Source organism: Heterodontus francisci, chromosome 24 (assembly GCF_036365525.1).
Source record: "Heterodontus francisci isolate sHetFra1 chromosome 24, sHetFra1.hap1, whole genome shotgun sequence".
In the NCBI taxonomy this organism is placed as follows: Eukaryota; Metazoa; Chordata; class Chondrichthyes; order Heterodontiformes; family Heterodontidae; genus Heterodontus; species Heterodontus francisci.
Window position 1 is genome coordinate 15,992,290 of NC_090394.1, and position 20,936 is coordinate 16,013,225.

The window sequence follows — 20,936 nt, forward strand, 5'->3', positions numbered from 1 at the left end:
GCATTAGGACTCACCCAGAAATGGTCTCGACTCAGTATTATATCCTATTGGAGAAGATTCCACCCAAAGAGGCTGCAAAGAGATATAGGCAGGTTAATTGAAAGGGCAACAAGGTGGCAGATGGTGTATAATGTGGGAAAGTGTGAGGCTATTCACCTTGGTCGTAAGAATAGAAAAGCAGAATATTTTTTAAAAGGAATGAAACTTCTAAATGCTGACATTCAAAGGGACTTGGGTGTATTTGTACAAGGAATACAAAAAGTTTGCATACAGGTACAGCAAGCAATTCGGAAGGCAATAACATGTTGACCTTTATAGCAAGGGGATTGGAGCTTTGGCAAGACCACACCTAGAGTAGGTGTGCAGTTTTGGTCTCCATATCTAAGGAAGGATATACTTACATTGGAGGTAGTACAAAGAAGGCTCACTAGATTAGTTCCTGGAATGAGAGGGTTATCCAATGATGAGAGGCTGAGTAAATTGGGTCTATACTCTCTGGAGTTTAGAAGAATAAGAGGTGATCTCACTGAAACATACAAGATTCTGAAGGGGCTTGCTAGGGTAGACACTGAAAGGTTGTTTCCTGGCTGAGGAATCTAGAACATGGGGGCATAGTCTCAGGATAAGGGATTAATCATTTAGGACTGAGATGAGGAGAAATGTTTTCACTCGGGTTATGAATCTTTGGAATTCTCTGCCCTGGAGGGTTGTGGATGCTCCATCGTTGAGTATATTCAAGGCTGAGATAAACAGATTTTTGGTGTCTCAGGGAATCTAGGCATATGAAGAGTAGGTGGAAAAGTGGAGTCGAGGCAGAGGATCAGCTATGATCGTAACGAATGGCAAAGCAGACTCGAGGGGTCTAATGGTCTACTCCTGCTCCTATTTCTTATGTTCTTTTGTTCTCAGTGTCCATCATACACCAACCGTGCCTAACCTCAGTGTCCATCATACACCAACGATTGCACTGCAAAGTGTATGGAGGGAAAAAATAATGAATGGCTGAAGTAGCCACTTAAGTTAATGACACTGATAGGCTGAAATATCTTATTGACTAACTGTAAAAAGGGTGAATTGCCATTGAGGTTTCACCAGAGTGTTACCAGGCCATCAAGGGTTAAATTATGAGTTGAGATTATGTAAACTAGGCCTGTATTTCCTGGAATATAGAAGGTTAAGGAATGATTTAATTGATTTTTTTTTTGATTTTGAAAGGAATTGATTGGGGAGATAGAGAGAAACCTTTCCTGCAAGTGGGCAGGTCTAGGACAAGGGGACATACCCTTAAAATCAGAGCCAGGCTATTCAAGAGAGACATTTGCTGTATATCGCTGTCAATATGTTGTATGTTGTTTGTAGCGTAGTTATAGTGTTCTTCACAAAGGTCTCAGAGTCTTTGGCTGGCTAAACATCAACTCTTTATTTATATTTACATTCTATTTACACTCTCCATTAGGATCTCTAGCTAGCACTGCTCCTGGTGCTTCTAGCTGCTTCCCAGCCTGCTGTCCTTGTGACTATTACCACGTCATCACTACAGTAGGAGGGGTTACTCTCTCCGTCTCAAACAATAACCTGTTCAGGCCCTTATACTACATCTCCTCCCTAGTCTTTGTCCTTTTATATTTATATATGCATATATATATATATACATTCATTTGATTTTACATACAACCCCATTCCCCCTGCCAAGTCTCTAACATCACAGATTCAGTTGGTCAGGAGGCTTCAGGACGCTCCCTGATCATGTTCTTGTCGGACTCGGAAGATCAGCAGTCTTTCTTGAAAATCTTGCTTGACAACTTGGATGGCCTGTACCAATGTTTGTATTATGCTGTTGTCTTTGGATTTCTTGATCATTATCTGGACCCTTCAGATATATGACTGGTTGTTGTGTTTGATGTATAGGGATAAGGTTTCTCCTATTTTGGCGTATTGTACCCTCAGAAGTGTATACGACATAAGATCTCAGATGAACTTCGTCTCCGTGAATGACTCGACCTTCACGTCCTAGATCCACGTCCATACCTTTTCTCTATCTTTTAATATTGGTAGATTTCTGGTATGAAATCTCTTAGTGTAATTGTGAGCTTATTGGTTCCTGTAAAGCTTTTCTTTATCTTGAACTTTTTTGTAGTCTTGTACGTCTAACCCCAGAAATAGTTTCCTGGGTAGAATGGGAAGTTGAGTTTTTAGCCTCCTGCCCATCAACAGCTCTGAAGGTGAGAGTCCACCTAACAATGGAGTAGATTGATAATTCAATAATGCAGCTGGAAGATTATCGTTCTTCTTCAACAACAATTTAATAGTTCGGCTTCCTCTCTTCACTTCACCATTCGATTGAGGGTAATGAGGGGAACTTGTGAGATATTCAAATCCCCACTTACTCGCAAATTGCATGAAGTATTAATTTGCAAACCATGGTCTGTTGTCTGACAACAACCTCATCAGGAATACCACGCATTGCAAAAATCCTCTGTGAAGCTCTAATAACAGACTCTGTTGTCATGGAGTACAATCTTTTCACTTCAATCCATCATGAAAAGTAATCGATCGCTATAATGTAAGATTTTCCATTGTGCATAAATAAATCCATTCCTAGACGTTGCTATGGTCTGGCTAGAAATTGTGTTGTAATCAGAGGTTCCCTCTGTTCTGGTCTGTGTACCACACATCTCTGTCAATTCAACATCATATTCTCAATGTCTTTAGATATTCCTGACCACCAAAAAGATGATTGAGCTCGTGCTCTACATTTTGTAATTCCCATGTGGCCTTGATGGATTCTTGCCAAGATATCTTGAAAGAGAAATCTGAATAACTGTTGTTATATACCAGCAAACAATCTACAATTGTAATGTCCCTCCTGAATTCAAAGAAAATTTTCATCACTTTCCCAGTGGGGGTACCTGTGGCCAACCTTGTCTACAATACTGGCGTACCTGAATACATTCCTCATCCTGCTTTTGAGCATGACAAATCACTTGAAGTTTCTCTGTCCTTGCTGGCCATTGCAATGCTGTGTACTGTGAATACAATTCTATCTCTTCAACAAAGTTAACATCCTGTTGTGTAAGATGGCCAACTGTTGCTCTCGATAATGCACCAGCAGAAGTTTGCAACGTCCCCTGAACATATACCATCTTATTAGGTATATCTCATCTACCTCAATCGAAGCTCTGAATTTTTGGAGGAGCCTTGCAATTCCTTCTCCTGCAGTATGGAAACCAAGGGTCTGTGGTCTGTCTCAATAACAAATTTCAGGCCAATGATATAATCTGAAAATCTCTCGCAACTATTGTGACCGAGAGTGCTTCTGTTTCAATAACCATATACCTTGTCTCTGTCTCAGACAAATGCATAATAGATCGGTCTTCGACATCCATTTGGCTGTTCTTGAAAGAGGACTGCCCCCAACCCTGTAGATGAGGCGTCTGCTGCAATGATAGAAGGTAATGAAGGGTTGTAAATGTGCTGTAAAGGCCTGTTACCTGACCCGAACCCAACGGGACTCGACAACATGTGTCGGGTTCAGGTCGGGTTGGGTTGCTTTTCCGGGTCCGGCTTTTGGTGGGGGTCAGGTCGGGCAGGTCCGGGTCGGACACACACAGTAAGTATTACATTTTGTTCTGCTGGTAAGTTGAGTTTAGTAAGTGTCAAAAATTGAAAAGCCAACCTGAGCTGGGAGTCCGGGATGTCAAGGAGGGAAACTCTGAGTCTGCGCAGTGAGTGAGTGAGCGTCTCTATGACGTCATTGCGCTCATGCTGCAGCTTCCTGCAGATTCGGAATCGGAAGGTAGGTAAAGTGAACATTCCGGTGGTCGGCTCGGGTTGGGTCGGGCGTGGGAAAAAGTGGAGGGACTCGGGCCAGGTCGGGCTCCGGTCCATTGTGGTTCTGTTGGATTCGGGTCGGGTTTTTTTTTCCTGACCCGAGCAGGCCTTTAATGTGCTAATATCTGTTGGAACTAGCATCTCCCTAATTCTTCAAATGCCCTGATGTATGTTGCAACATCAGGCTTGCTCTTTCTTCAAAAGTTGTCTTAATGATTCTGTTACTTGCGCCAAATTGGGTAAAAATTTTGCCAACTGATTCAGCATTCCTAGGAATCGTTGGAGATGTTGGACTGATGTTGGGATTGGGAATTCACTAATGGCTCTCGTCTTTTGCGAATCTGCCATTAAGCCCTTGCTACTCACAATTTGAACCAAGAAACGAATAGACATTTTCAAGAATTCACACTTACCATTAAGTGTTAGCCATTCTTCTTGAAGACGATGTGGAACTGCTTTGACTCTCTGGTCATGTTCTTCAACAGAATACCCATGGACCAGGATGTTGTCCATGTATTCCGAGTAGAATATTGGACATGGTCCTTTGGAAGATTTCCGGTGCGGATGTCATCCCAAATGGTGGACGATTGAAGCAAAATCATCCAAATGATGTGATAAATGTTGTGAGTAATCTTGACTGTTCATCTGAAGTGGCCAAAGCCACTGTTCACGTCGAGTTTAGTGAGCATTATACTTTTGGATAGCTTTGCCAGGCTGTCATTTAACGGTGACATAGGATGAATTTCTCTTTTCACAGCTTTGTTAAGCTGCATTAAATCCGCCAAGAGTGCCATTTGGTTTCGGAACTGGAACCATAGGTGAACAGCACTCTGTTGGTTTCGTATCAGGGGAAATGACCCCCATTCTGGTCATCACTTCCAGCTGATTTTGTACTAGGTTCATCAACGAGTGTAAAGATACATACCTGTCTGGCGTCTTCTGTACTCTGTCTTGCGCCTTCCCAGACCCGAAAACTATTTGGGATAGTCTGCTTGCAAGTGACTGTTTGACTCTGGCTGTTTGCTTCATCCACCTTTTTAAGTAGATGTAGGTCTAAGCATGCTTTTCTGCTTAACAGGGAAAATTCTTGTTCTTTCAAAACATATAGAGTTTCCATAATCTGTCTTCCTTTATATTGGAGAGTTGTTTGAAGCTTACCCTTCACCTTCAATTGGATCCCTCCTGGACCATGCAACTGTGTGTCTGCTGGTTGTAAGCAATGTCTCGTCAACCATGGCTCTTGGTTTGACAGAACTATAACACTTGCACCTGGTTCCAGTTTGAAATTTGTAATCTGTCCATCGACATAGATGCCTGCCATCCAAAACCCTTGATTGGGGTTGTTAATTTCCCCTAGGAAGTCTCTTGGTTTATCTTTATGTTCCACCCCATTCACCGCTCTATGTGTGAAGGCTTTTTGTTTTGTAAATTTGAGAGAAGAGGTCTTGTTCTGGCTCATCTTTCCAAAGTGACCTGTCTTTTTGCAATTAAAGCATTCTGCTTTATTAGCAGGACACTGATCATGTCTGTGCATCTTTCTGGCTCCACAGCGCTGGTATGGTTTCATGGTGTCTTGCCCCCTCTCACCTGTGTGTACCTTCTTATCTGGGACTTCAGGAACTGGAACATTATCGGATTTTTTCTAATCCAATGCCTCTCTTTGGATGAGCTCTGTTTTGTCTTCAGACTTCTGCTTGGCGCACCATCTGAATTGTTTTCTTGACTGTGAGGTCATCTTTAGACCTCAAGAGGTCTGATAAGGATCTGTCAGCTAGTCCAACTACTGCTCGGTCCCTGATCAACATAGATTTCAGTTCTCCGTACTCGCAGCCCTCAGTCAATCTATAAAAATTATTAATGAAAGCATCCACTGCTTCACCCAGCTTCTGAATCTTTTTATTAAATGTCACCCTTTCTAGGATCTTATTGCCCCTTAACTGAGAATATTTCTCAAAAGCTTGTAACACCTCATCAAATTGATCTGAAGCTTCATTGATGCCTTGTCTCGTGAACACAACTTCAGTTATTTCACCCACGGAGTATAGTAAAATATTTACTTGCTCAGCTTCTGATTTGGTATGTAACTGTGAAGCTATTCGAACATAATAAATTGGTTAAAAATCTCACAATTCTGAATAAAAATCAATCAGCTTATTCATGAGATTATTTAATATTAGCATTGCCTTCCATCCATACAGACCTACCTCTGCCTCGAGGATCTGAGGCAGCCTGCTCTGCTTCAGATCCAGAGGTTTGAACGTCCTCCTGGATTTGAGTACAAAAGAATTCTAGTTCCAGATATGTAATTCTTTTGTGCATCATGAGAGTCAGAGGTTCAAACCACTTCACAGCCAGGAGCAACACCAGACATACATAAAAGTGAGGTGCCGACCTGGAGAAGCTACAACAGAGGACGACATGCATGCTAAACAGTGGAAGCAGCATGCGATAGATACAGCAAAGTGATCCCACAACCAATGGATCAGATCAAAGCTCTGCATTTCTGCCACATCCAGTGATGAATGCTGGCGGACAATTAAACAACTAACTGGAGGAGGTGGCTCCAAAAACATCTCCATCCTCATTGATGGGAGAGCCCAGCACATCAGTGCAAAAGACAAGGCAGAAGCATTTGCAACTGGCTTCAGCCAGAAGTGCCAGGTGGATGATCCATCTCAGCCTTTTCCTGAGGTTCTCAATATCGCAGATGCCAGTCGTCAACCAATTTGTTTCACTCCTCATTATATCAAGAAATGACTGAAGACATTGAATACAGAAAAGGCTCTGGGCTCTGATAACATTCCAGCTGTAGTACTGAAGACTTGTGCTCCAGAACTAACTGTGCCCTTAGCTAAACTGTTCCAGTACAGCGACAACACAAGCATCTACCCGACAATGTGAAAAATTTCTCAGGTATGTCCTGTCCACAAAAGGCAGGACAAATCCAATCTGGCCAATTACCACCCAATCAGTCTACTCTCAATCATCAGCAAAGTGATGGAATGTGTCATCAACAGTACTATCAAGTAGCACTTACTCTTCAATAACCTGCTCACGGATACTCAGATTGGGTTCTGCCAGGGCCAATCAGCTCCAGACCTCATCACAGCCTTGGCCCAAGCATGGGCAAAAGACGTGAGGCGAAAGTGACTGCCCTGGACATCGAGGCAGCATTTGACTGAGTGTGGCATCAAGAAGCCCTAGTAAAATTGAAGTCAATGGGAATCAAAGGAAGAACTCTCTGCTGGTTGGAATCATACCTAGCACAAAGGAGGATGGTTGTGGTTGTTGGAGATCAATCATCTCAGTGCCAGGTCATCACTTCAGGAGCTCCTCAGGGTAGCTTCCTAGGCCTAACCATCTTCAGCTGCTTCATCAATGACCTCCCCTTCAACATAAGATCGGAAGTGGAGATATTCGCTGATGATTACACGATGTCCAATACCATTCTCAACTCCCCAGATACTGAAGCAGTCGGTGCCTGCATGCAGCAAGACCTGGACAACATTCAGGCTTGGACTGATATGTGGCTAGTAACATTTACGCCATACAAGTGACCATCTCAAACAAGGGAGAATCTTAGAATCCCTTGACATTTAATGGCATTACCATCACTGAATCCCCCACCATCAACATCCTGGGGGTTACCACTGACCAGAAACTGTACTGGACCAGCCATATAAGTACTGTGGCTGCAAGAGCAGGTCAGAGTTTGGGAATCCTGCGGTGAGTAACTCACCGCCTGACTTCACAAAGTCTGTCCACCATCTACAAAGCACAAGTCTGGAGTGTGATGGAATACTCTCCACTTGCCTGTATGAGTGCAGCTGCAACAACACTCAAGGAGCTCAACATCATCCAGGATGAAGCAGCCTGCTTGATTGGCACCCCATCCACCAGCTTAAACATTCACTCCCTTCACCACCTACACACAGTGACAGCAGTGTGTGCCATCTACAAGATGCACTGCAGCAACTCACCAATGCTCCTTTAACAGCACCTTCCGAGCACACAACCTCTACCACCTAGAAGGACATGGGCAGCTGATGCATGGGAACACCACTACCTGCAAGTTCCCCTTCAACTCACACACCATCCTGACTTGGAACTATATTGCCATTTCTTCACTGTTGCTGTTGCTGGGTCAAAATCCTGGAACTCCCTTCCTAACAGCACTGTGGGTGACCTACATCACATGGACTGCAGCGGTTCAAGACGGTGACTCACCACCACCTTTTCAAGTGCAATTAGGGATGGGCAATAAATGCTGGCCTTGTCAGCGATGCCCACAGTCCATGAACGAATAAAAGAAAAACCCAGAGTGCACCACGGGAACCCATATCAGAGACAATTGGGCAGTAAATTTATAAATAATCAGTGTGGTGCCTGAGTAGTGGGAAAAACAGACACATGAGGAGATTTAAGTTTCCATGTTTTATACAGTTTAGTTTTTGCTATTTCATAAAGATTCTGAGCTAATGATATTTTTGTCTGATTGTACTTCTGTGATGTGCCTTGGGATGATTTTCTACCCTAAAGACACTATATAAATGCAAGCTGTATTTACAGTTTCTTTTGTGCCACTGTTGGGGTGAGAAGGGAATGTTTGGAAGAATATTTGATGCTAAGCTCAGTCACCAGAGTCAATTAATCATGCCTGAAGTATAATGAAAGTCATCTCCATGATACTGATGATTAGAGTCTTAACAATGGGAACAACTCACCTGAGCAGTGCTATATCAACTAATGCTTAACAAGAGCTGCCAATCCACTATGGAAGGAATGAGCAGGAAGAATAGAACCAATTTTTCTACTCATCTTCTGTCTCAGTACAGGGCATACTGTATGCACCCACCTTTGCTGCATCTGTCCAGGCTACACTTTGGCTAATTTTAGTCTCCCAAGCCATTAATGTAAGCTTGGGGAATCTTAGCACTGGCTGAACCCCCGACAGTGCCTAACAGAGGATTAGGAGGAGGCCATTCATCCCCTTGAGCCTGTTCTGCCATTTAATTAGATCATGCTGATCTGTATCTTAACTCCATTTATCCACCTTGGTTCCATATCCCTTAATACCTAACAAAAACCTATCAGTCTCAGTTTTGAAACTTCATGTTGACCCCCAGCCTTAACAACTTTTTGAGAGAGAATACAAGGAAACAGAAGGTACCAAGTTTGAAACTCTGGGCTTACTGAAAAGAAACTGGCCACAAGCATTCCAACCTTACTGCCTGGTCCTCCTGAGCCAGCTCAGGTCCCACCTTTTTAAATTCATTCTTGGGCTGTGAGCATCGCTGGCCAGGCCAGCATTTGTTGCCTATCCATAAATGCCCTTGAGAAGTGCCCATCTTGAACTGCTACAGTCCATCTGGTGTAGGTACACCCACAGTGCTGTCAAGATTTTGGCCCAGCGACAGTGAAGGAACAGCGATATAGTTCCAAGTCAGGACGGTGTGTGACTTGGAGGGGAACTTGCAGGTGGCGGTGTTCCCATGCATCTTCTGCCCTTGTCCTCCTAGGTGATAGAGGGGTTTGATAGGCACAGTGGTGTAAGGCCTTGCAATGTCTTCTCTGGCCACTTCTACAAATGAACACCCAACCAACTGAAGAAGAGGAAATTATGATGAGAGAGGGTGCCTCTTTTTTTTTAATTTGTTCTTGGAATGTGAGCAACACTGGCAAGGCCAGCATTTAGCGCCCATCCCTAATTGCCCTTGAGAAGGTGATGGTGAGCTGCCTTCTTGAACTGCTGCAGTCCATGTGTTGTAGGTACACCCACAGTGCTTTGTTTCTCTGTAGCAGTTTGAGTGGCTTGCTAGGCCATTTCAAGGGCAGTTAAGTTGACCACATTACTGTGGATATGGAGTCACATGTAGGTTAGACCAGGTAAGCACAGCAGATTTCCTCCCCTGAAGGACATTAGTGAACCAGATGGGTTTTTACAACAATCCGGTAGTTTCATGATCATCATTACAAGAAGAATAGGAAGCTAGGTAAAGGTGGAGGGGTAGCATTGTTAATCAAGGATGGCATTGGTGCAATAGTTAGAGATGACCTTGGTTCAGGAGATCAGGATGTAGAAACTGTTTGGGTGGAGATGAGGAATACGAGGAGAAAGAAGTCGCTAGTGGGAGTGGTCTACAGGCCCCCTAACAGTAATCACAATGTGGGATGAAGTATACAAGAAGAAATATTGGGTGCTTGTAATAAAGGGATGGTAATGATCATGGGGATTTTAATCTACATATAAACTAGAAAAATCAGGTTGGCAATAGTCTGGATGATGAGTTCATAGAATGCTTTTGAGATAGTTTCTTAGAGCAGCACATTCTGGAACCAACCAGAGAACAGGTTATATTAGATTTGGTTTTGTGTAATGTGACAGGATTAATTAATGAGCTCAGAGTAAAGGCACCTCTAGGTAGCAGCAACCACAATATGATTGAATTTTACATCCAGTTTGAAAGAGAGAAGAGTGGGTCTAAGTCTAGTATTTTAAACTTAAATAAGAGCAACTATGTGGGCATGAAAACTGAGCTAGCTGACGTGAACTGGGCTACTAGGCTAGGAAATAGATCAAGACAGAAGCAGCGGCAGACATTTAAGGGGATATTTCAAAATACTCAGAATAAAAGTATATTCCTACTATAAAGAAAAATTCTAAGGGAAAGACCCATCATCTGTGGTTAATTAAAGAAGTTAAGGAAAGCATCAAACTTAATGAAAAGGCATATAATTTCGCAAGGATGAGAGGCAGGTCAGATGATTGGTCAGAATATAAAGAGCTGCAGAGAATGACTAAAAGGTTAATCAGGAGAATGAAATTAGAGTATGAAGGGAAACTAGCTAGAAAGGTAAAAACAGATAGCAAGAGTTTCTACAGGTATTTAGAAAGGAAAAGAGTAAGTAAAGTGAGTGTTGGTCCTGTAGAGAGTGAGAATGGGGAGTTAATAGCAGATAATAAGGAAATGGTGGATGAAATGAACAAATATTTTGCTTCAGTCTTCAATATAGAGGATACAAAAAACATTCCAGTAATATCTATAAATCAGGAGATGGAAGGAAGAGAGGAACTTGGTGAAATTACAATCACCAGGGAAGCTGTACTGAGCAAACTGATGGAGCTGTGGGCTGACAAGTCCCCGGGTCCTGATGGGCTTCATCCGAGGGTCTTAAAAGAGGTGGATAATGAGGTAGTAGATGCATTGGTGTTAATTTTTCAAAATACGTAGGATTCTGGAAAGGTTCCACCAGACTGGAAAATAGCAAATATAGCCCCTTTATTCAGGAAGTGGGGGAGACAGAAAACAGATAACTATAGACCAGTTAGCTTGATGTCTGTCGTGGGGAAGGTGTTAAAATCGATCATTAAGGAGGGTGTAGCTGGGCTCTTAGAAAAACACAAAATAATCGGGAATAATCAACATGGTTTTGTGAAAGGGAAATCATGTTTAACCAATTTATTGGAGTTCTTTGAAGGAGTAACATGTGTTGTGGATAATGGGGAGCCCGTTGACGTACTGTACTTGGATTTCAGAAGGCGTTTGACAAGGTGCCACATGAAAGGTTATTGCACAAAGTAGGAGCTCATGGTGTAGGAGGTAACATGTTAGCATGGATAGAAGATTGGCTGGCTGGCAGAAAACAGAGAGTATGCATAAATGATTGGCAGGATGTTATGAGTGGAGTCCCGCAGGGGTCTGTGCTGAGGCCTCAACTTTTTACAATTTATATCAATGACTTAGATGAGGGAAGCGATGGCTTGGTAGCTAAATTTGCAGATGACACAAAGATAGGTAAGAAAGTACGTTGTGAAGAAGACGTTAGGAGCTTGCAGACCGATATAGATAGGTTGTGTGAGTGGGCAAAAATCTGGCAGATGGAGTATAGTGTGGGAAAATGTGAACATAGGAGAAGGAGTAGGCCATTCAGCCCATCAAGCCTTTCAATTAAATCACGGCTGATCATTTACCTCAACGCCACTTTCCCGCGTTATCCCAATATCCCTTGATGTCAGTAATAGGAACATAGGATGAAGGGGAATTGGTTTCTGAGGAGAGGGCAATTTAAAAAAAAAATCAAATGAAGGCTTTTCCTGTCAGTTGGAGAGTTTTGAAGGAGACATCTGTAACAATATGACAACCTTAAACCACTGACTGGTGTATTCAAATAAAAATGTGTCCTCTAACATACTCAGTTTTCAGGAAAAGGAAAAGAAATAGTGTTTTTTGGCAGGAAGAATAAAACAGCAGAGTATTACTTAAGCGGAGAATGACTGCAGAATTCTGAGGTGCAGAGGGATCTAGGTGTTCCAATGCATGTGTCACAAAAGCTTAGTATGCAGGGAGAGAAAGTAATAAAGAAGTCTAATGAAATACTATCCTTTATTATGAGAGGAGTTGAAAGTAAAAGTAAGGATGTTATACTTTAATTATACAGGGCATTGGTGAGACCACATCTCGAATACTGTGTGCAGTTTTGGTCTCCTTATTTAAGGAAGGATGTAAATGCATTGGAGGCTGTTCAGAGGAGGTTTATTAGATTGATACCTGGAATGAGTGGGTTTTCTTATGAAGTAAGGTTGGACAGACTGGGCTTCTTTTCACTGGAGTTTAGAAGAGTGAGGGGAGACTTGATTGAAATGTATAAGATCCTGAACGGTCTTGACAAGGTGGATGTGGAAAGGATGTTTCCTCTTGTGGGTGAGTCCAGAACTAGGGGGCACTGTTTTAAAATTAGGGGTCACACTTTTAGGACAGAGATGAGGAAAATTTTTTCTCTCAGAGGGTTGTACGACTTTGGAACTCTCTGCCTCAGAAGGTGGTGGAGGCGGGGTCATTGAATAATTTTAAGGCGGAGGTAGATAGATTCTTGTTAGGCAAGGGAATCAAAGATTATTGGGGGTGGATGGGAGTGTGGAATTCGAAACACAAACAGATCAGCCATGATCTTATTGAATTGTGGAGCGGGCTAGAGGGGCCAAATAGCCTACTTCTGCTCCTAATTCGTATGTTTATATGTACTGAGACTAGCTTTTTATTTTAGATTTATTAATTAATTGACTTTAAATTCCCCAGCTGTTTTGTTGAGCACTAGTCTAGGCCTCTGGATTATTAGTCCAGTAACATTACCACAATGCTACCATTCCCCTATTTTTATTTACATAACATTGTCAGGCATGCACGCACTGCAGGGGCAGGCTCAACACAGCCCAAACTGCGAAGGCCTGGCCATCCCGAGATAATGCACTCGATGCAGAAACTCAGTTTAATGGGTCATCAGCCCTTTTCCCTGACCTTCATGATGGAAGAATAAGGGTTCACTAGGGCAAAGGTCAATGTAATCAGCTCCTTTTAATAATTTATGTAAGTAACTTAGGAAAATAAAGGTTTGGGTCTAACATGGGGGTGAATAAAATACTTGCATTTTAAGTAAATACTGCAAATTCATGCATGAGGTTTTGCAAAGAAATGTAATTCGCTGGGAATGAGAGGTTTTAGGAAGGGAACAACTTTCATTTAAACGTGTTTTATAAAGGCATAGGTAAATAATATTCTCAATAATATCCCAGATTTTCCCATCAAAGTAACAGTGAGGATGATGGCACTTGCCATTATTTATGCACAAATGATACAGCAACTTCAGGCAAGGGTCAGTTGTGCAGTTAAACTCAAATATTCAAAAATTGCTTTGCAGGAAAGGCTACTCACTGTCTGCCTCACCATTGAAATGGTGTGAATTTGCTGTATTTGCACCGTCGATACAAACTAAACTTACCAAAGAAAGGTAAGTCTAGTCCAATTCAGTCTAAGAAGCTTTTTAACAATGAACGAAATGTTAATTAATGCCAACGAACCTCTCTGGCACTGAAAATGAACTATTGCCAGTGTGAAGTCTCATTCCTTCAAGTTTTAATTGTTGTTGAAGATTCTAAAAGTGCCATTTTTAACTTTTCCTTTCTACCTCTTTTCTCTCTTTCTTAATCCAACCTTTCTTTCTCTCTCCCTATTTCACTTTCTATACTTGGTTTGATGGTGAATTTGTCCACTCTAATTCACACTTTATTTTTATTCATTCATGGGATGTGGGCATCACTGGCTATGCCAGCATTTATTGTCCATTCCTAATTGCCCTTGAGATGGTAGTGGTGAGCTGCCTTCTTGGACCGCTGCAGTCCATGTCAGGTAGGTATACCCACAGTGCTGTGAGGAAGGAAGTTCCAGGATTTTGACCCAGCGACAGTGAAGAAGCGGTGATATAGTTCCAAGTCAGGATGGTGTGTGACTTGGATGGGAACTTGCAGGTAGTGATGTTCCCATGCATCTGCTGCTCTTGTCCTTCGAGGTGGTAGAGGTCGCAGGTTTGGAAGGTGCTGTCTAAGGAGTCTTGGTGCGTTGCTGCAGTGCATCTTGTAGATGGTACACACTGCTGCCACTGTGCGTCGGTGGTGGAGGGAGTGAATGTTTGTGGATGGTGTGCCAATCAAGCGGGCTGCTTTGTCCTGGATGGTGTCAAGCTTCTTGAGTGTTGTTGGAGCTGCACCCATCCAGGCAAGTGGAGAGCATTCCATCACATTCCTGACTTGTGCCTTGTAGATGGTGGACAGGCTTTGGGGAATCTGGAGGTGAGTTACTTGCCGCAGGATTCCTAGCCTCTGACCTGCTCTTGTAGCCATGGTATTTATATGGCTACTCCAGTTCAGTTTCTGGTCAATGGTACCCCCTAGGATGTTGATAGCGGGGGATTCAGCGATGGTAATGCCATTGAATGTCAAGGGGAGATGGTTAGATTCTCTCTTGTTGGAGCTAGTCATTGCCTGGCACTTGTGTGGCGCAAATGTTACTTGCCACTTATCAGCCCAAGCCTGGATATTGTCCAGGTCTTGCTGCATTTCTACACAGACTGCTTCAGTATTTGAGGAGTCACGAATGATGCTGAACATTGTGCAATCATCAGCGAACATCCCCACTTCTGACATAATGATTGAAGGTAGGTCATTAATGAAGCAGCTGAAGATGGTTTGGCCTAGGACACTACCCTGAGGAACTCCTGCAGTGATGTCCTGGAGCTCAGATGATTGACCTCCAACAACCACAACCATCTTCCTTTGCGCCAGGTATGACTCCAACGAGCAGAGAGTTTTCCCCCTGATTCCCATTGACTCCAGTTTTGCTAGGGCTCCTTGATGCCATACTCAGTCAAATGCTGCCTTGATGTCAAGGGCAGTCACTCTCACCTCACCTCTTGAGTTCAGCTCTTTTGTTCATGTTTGAACCAAGGCTGTAATGAGGTCAGGAGCTGAGTGGCCCTGGCGGAACCCAAACTGAGCATCACTGAGCAGATTATTGCTAAGCAAGTGCTGCTTGAAAGTACAGTTGATGACACTTTCCATCACTTTACTGATGATTGAGAGTAGACTGATGGGGCGGTAATTGGCCGGGTTGGACTTGTCCTGCTTTTTGTGTACAGAACATACCTGGGCAATTTTCCACATTGCTGGGTAGATGCCAGTGTTGTAGCTATACTGGAACAGCTTGGCTAGGGGTGTGGCAAGTTCTGGAGTACAGGTCTTCAGTACTATTGCCGGAATATTGTCAGGACCCATAGCCTTTGCATTATCCTGTGCCTTCAGTCGTTTCTTGATATCACGCGGAGTGAATCGAATTGGCTGAAGTCTGGCATCTGTAATGTTGGGGACTTCAGGAGGGGGCCGAGATGGATCATCAACTCGGCACATCTGGCTGAAGATTGTTGCAAATGCTTCAGCCTTATCTTTCGCACTGATGTGCTGGGCTCCCCCATCATTGAGGATGGGGATATTTGTGGAGCCACCTCCTCCAGTTAGTTGTTTAATTGTCCACCACCATTCACAACTGGATGTGGCAGGACTGCAGAGCTTAGATCTGATCCGTTGGTTATGGGATCACTTAGCTCTGTCTATCGCATGCTGCTTACGTAGTTTGGCACACAGATAGTCCTAGTCCTTCATATATAAGGAGCAAGAGGGTAACTAGAGAAAGGATTGGCCCACTGAAGGACAAAGGAGGAAAGTTATGCGTGGAGTCAGAGAAAATGGGTGAGATTCTAAATGAGTACTTTGCATCGGTATTCACCGAGGAGAGGGACATGACGGATGTTGAGGTTAGGGACAGATGTTTGATTACTCTAGGTCAAGTCAGCATAAGGAGGGAGGAAGTGTTGGGTATTCTAAAAGGCATTAAGGTGGACAAGTCCCCAGGTCTGGATGGGATCTATCCCAGGTTACTGAAGGAAGCGAGAGAGGAAATAGCTGGGGCCTTAACAGATATCTTTGTAGCATCCTTAAACACGGGTGAGGTCCTGGAGGACTGGAGAATTGCTAATGTTGTCCCCTTGTTTAAGAAGGGTAGCAGGGATAATCCAGGTAATTATAGACCGGTGAGCCTGACGTCAGTGGTAGGGAAGCTGCTGGAGAAGATATTGAGGGATAGGATCTATTCCCATTTGGAAGAAAATGGGCTTATCAGTGATAGGCAACATGGTTTTGTGCAGGGAAGGTCATATCTTACCAACTTAATAGAATTCTTTGAGGAAGTGACAAAGTTGATTGATGAGGGAAGGGCTGTAGATGTCATATACATGGACTTCAGTAAGGCGTTTGATAAGGTTCCCCATGGTAGGCTGATGGAGAAAGTGAAGGCGCATGGGATCCAGGGTGTACTAGCTAGATGGATAAAGAACTGGCTGGGCAACAGGAGACAGACAGTAGCAGTGGAAGGGAGTTTCTCAAAATGGAGACGTGTGACCAGTGGTGTTCCACAGGGATCCATGCTGGGACCACTGTTGTTTGTGATATACATAAATGATTTGGAGGAAAGTATAGGTGGTCTGATTAGCAAGTTTGCAGACGACACTAAGATTTGTGGAGTAGCAGATAGTGAAGGGGACTGTCAGAGAATACAGCAGAATATAGATAGATTGGAGAGTTGGGCAGAGAAATGGCAGATGGGGTTCAATCAGGGTAAATGCGAGGTGATGCATTTTGGAAGATCCAATTCAAGAGTGAACTATACAGTAAATGGAAAAGTCCTGGGGAAAATTGATGTACAGAGAGATTTGGTTGTTCAGGTCCATTGTTCCCTGAAGGTGGCAACGCAGGTAAATAGAGTGGTCAAGAAGGCATACGGCATGCTTTCCTTCATCGGACGGGGTATTGAGTACAAGAGTTGGCAGGTCATGTTACAGTTGTATAGGACTTTGGTTCGGCCACATTTGGAATACTGCGTGCAGTTCTGGTCGCCACATTACCAAAAGAATGTGGATGCTTTGGAGAGGGTGCAGAGGAGGTTCACCAGGATGTTGCCTGGTATGGAGGGCGCTAGCTATGAAGAGAGGTTGAGTAGATTAGGATTATTTTCATTAGAAAGGCGGAGGTTGAGGGGGGACCTGATTGAGGTGTACAAAATCATGAGAGGTATAGACAGGGTGGATAGCAAGAAGCTTTTTCCCAGAGTGGGGGATTCAAATACTAGGGGTCACGAGTTCAAAGTAAGAGGGGAAAAGTTTAGGGGGGATATGCGTGGAAAGTTCTTTATGCAGAGGGTGGTGGGTGCCTGGAACGCGTTGCCAGCGGAGGTGGTAGATGCGAACACGATAGCGTCTTTTAAGATGTATCTGGACAGATACATGAATGGGCAGGAAGCAAAGAGATACAGACCCTTAGAAAATAGGCGACATGTTTAGGTAGAGGATCTGGATCGGCGCAGGCTTGGAGGGCCGAAGGGCCTGTTCCTGTGCTGTAATTTTCTTTGTTCTTTGTTCTTTGTTCTATGTTGTAGCTTCACCAGGTTGACACCTCATTTTGAGGTATGCCTGGTGCTGCTCCTGGCATGCCCTCCTGCACTCTTCATTGAACCAGTGTTCTCAGTCCTTATGCTGTGAATTGCGCAATTATTCAATCTGATTGCTTAAAGCGATGCACAGTTGCTTGCCCTGTTCATTCAGGTCCCAGATGCTTGGTTTCCCCCACTGCGCCATTATCAGCTCACACTTTCAGCAACTTGCCATGCAAAAAATGTTAAAACTTAAATATGCAAGGACAGATCTAATTAACAGCAGATATTGTTAAATGCCCTGCCACAGCAAAACCTGGCCCGTTATATGTGAGACTTTGCCTCCTTCAGTATCAATAATGTGTGTAATAATTTTAACAATGTTAGTTTTGTGATATATTGCTTTAGTAAATCTGTGTATTACAAGTGGTAAGTGAACCACTGCCATGTTTATGCTGCAGTGTGATTACAGTAGAGATCAGAAAGCCCACTGCACTACTACTGATCAATGCCACAGGAGAGCTGCCAAGTATATTAGAGTATTTAGTTTATCAATGGATAATTAGGTTCCCAGTAATGAGTGTTAAATTATATTTGCTATGATGAATGGTAGAGATCGATACGCCGTATTGTTGAATGTTTGAACACTTTGCTGGGAACTTTCTCAGGGATTTGTGGGTGTCCAGATCAGCCAATATAATTTTGGCGGCAGATTGGCATAAATCTTGCGGGTTTAATTTCTCAAACATTATGATGGCTGATTATGAGAAGCTCTGAGGAGATTCTTGGAAAAGGTGCAATTGCTCTATCCAATCAGGTGCCCAATCTCAGCCACATCATCGCAAAGGAGGTGCACAGTAGAGGCTGCAGTTTAATCTCAGGGATTATAAATCGCCCAGTCTTTCTCTTCTTGGTTTATCAACCCATCGATTAAATGACCATCTTGTAATCACACTTAAATAGTGACAAGACTCTAAATCCACACAATTTATAATGACATTGAAATGCAGTGAAATTAGCTTGAGGAGACTGCAATCGAATGAAAAAAAATGTACATTGTAATACTGAGTCTTATGACAATTTGTGATATGATTTGAACTTGTGTTGCTGAGACTAGGATTCAGAACTCATTTCACACAAGATTGTGTGCAGCTGCAACATATTGCATATTATCAGCTCTCCTTTCACATTCAAAAGCAGACATATGCATTGCAGAAGGATGGGTTATCACCTAGATTCTCACTGTTCTAGTTTTCTTATAAAATATCATTCTTGATTGATATTCTGTGAAACATTAAATATAAATATTAGCCATAAGACTTGGTTATCTTGTGGCGCTTTTTTGGCATTTAGGGTTTTGTTTTTCCTCCAAAATGGCATCCATGGTGCACGAGCACACATCTGGTGCTGGCCACGCCAGATGCCATTTGAGTGAGGGCATGAATGCACGTACAGTGAGCATCTGTCGCGAATATGCAGGGTAGGCAGATCATGACATCAATTAATTGGTAATGCTAATTTGACACTAGTATTGCCACTTTGAAGCTCAACATTCCAGCTAGCACCCTCTCTTAACCTCACACAGTTGAACACACGTTCAGCAGCAGGAAGGACCATCCACCAGTGCTATTTAAAAATATCATCAACTACATTCAGGTTAGTTGCTGATTGACTTTTTTTATTCTTTCACAGGATGTGGGTGTCACTGGCTCAGCCAGCATTTGTTGACCATCCCTAATTGCCCTTGAGAAGGTGGTGGTGAGCTGCCTTCTTGAACTACTGCAGTCCATATGGTGTAAGTATACCCACAGTGCTGATAGGAAGGGAGTTCCAGGATTTTGACCCAGCAACAGTGACGGAGTGGTGATATTGTTCCAAGTCAGGATGGTGTGTGGCTTGGAGGCAAACTTGCAGGTGGTGGTATTCCCATGTATCTGCTGCCCATGTCCTTCTAGGTGGTAGAGGTCGTGGGTTTGGTAGGTGCTGTTGAAGGAGCCTTGGTGAGTCGCTGGTACACATTGCGTCATTGTGCGTCGGTGGTGGAGGGAGTGAATGTTGAAGGTGGTGGATGGGGTGCCAATCAAGCAAGCTGCTTTGTCCTGGATGATGTCGAGCTTCTTGAATGTTGTTGGAGCTGCACCCATCCAGGCAAGTGGAGAGTATTCCATCACACTCCTGACTTGTGCCTTGTAGATGGTGGATAGGATTTGAGGAGTCAGGCAGTGAGTTACTCATCGCAAAGTTCCCAGCCTCTGACCTGCTCTTGTAGCCACAGTACTTATATGGCTGGTCCAGTTCAATTTCTGGTCAATGGTAACCCCCAGGATGTTGATAGTGGGGGATTCAGCAATGTTAATGCCATTGAATGTCAAGGGGAGATGGTTAGATTCTCTCTTGTTGGAGATAGTCATTGCCTGTCACTTGTGTGGCGGGATGTAACTTGCCACTTATCAGCCCAAGCCTGGATGTTATCCAGGTCTTGCTGCGTATGGACACAGACTGATTCAGTATCTGAGGAGTCACGAATGGTGCTGAACATTGTGCAATCATCAGCGAACATCCCCACTTCTGACCTTATGATGGAGGGAAGGTCATTGATGAAGCAGCTGAAGATGGTAGGGCCTAGGACACTACCCAGAGGAATTCCAGCAGTGATGTCCTGGGACTGAGATGATTGACCTCCAATAACCACAACCTTCTTCCTTTGTGCTAAGTATGACTCCAACTAGCAGAGAGTTTTCCCATTGATTCCCATTGACTCCAGTTTTGCTCGGGCTCCTTGATGCCATACTTGGTCAAATGCAGCCTTGATGTCAAGGGCAGTCATTCTCACCTCAGCTCTTGCCATCTCTTGCTGCAATTGTAGACGTGTTTGGTAGTTTCCAGAATTGTTTAAAGTTGCTGGAGTCTACAGGGAGTTGAGTAGCACCTGCTGAAGATCTTTGTCCTGACTTCAAAGATTCTTCACAAACCACTTGCTCCCAACATGGGTGCAGTAGTTTGCATCACCTTTGGTCAATAGCATGACAGGGAGAATGAGCAGAGGAACACAAAGCAGAAAAGCTCCTGGAAGGCCTCTGGGGTGGGGGGTGGTGGTGGTGGGAGGGGAGAAGGGCTCTCAGCAGCAGGCTATATCTGCCAAGGATGCTCAGGGAGCAATTCTCCAACCTGAACCTCAGTGAGGAACAGAGTGTCAGACGTCTCCACTTCACTAAGGATGTCTCCACTGAAATCTGCCACCTGCTGCAGCCACAACTTCAGCCTCAGAGCAGGGTGAGGATGGCATTGCCAGTG

The 20,936-nt window shown here is 43.6% G+C and overlaps 1 long non-coding RNA gene across 2 annotated transcripts in view; it reads left to right on the top strand.

The window, feature by feature from the left end:
• Window positions 1-20,936, top strand: part of LOC137383214 (uncharacterized) — a 149,479-nt gene that overhangs the window by 64,810 nt on the left and 63,733 nt on the right. For both annotated transcript variants that reach the window (XR_010977356.1, XR_010977355.1), the window contains exon 4: window positions 19,335-19,437. This is a non-coding gene — a long non-coding RNA (uncharacterized lncRNA). The remainder of the gene's footprint in view (window positions 1-19,334; window positions 19,438-20,936) is intronic.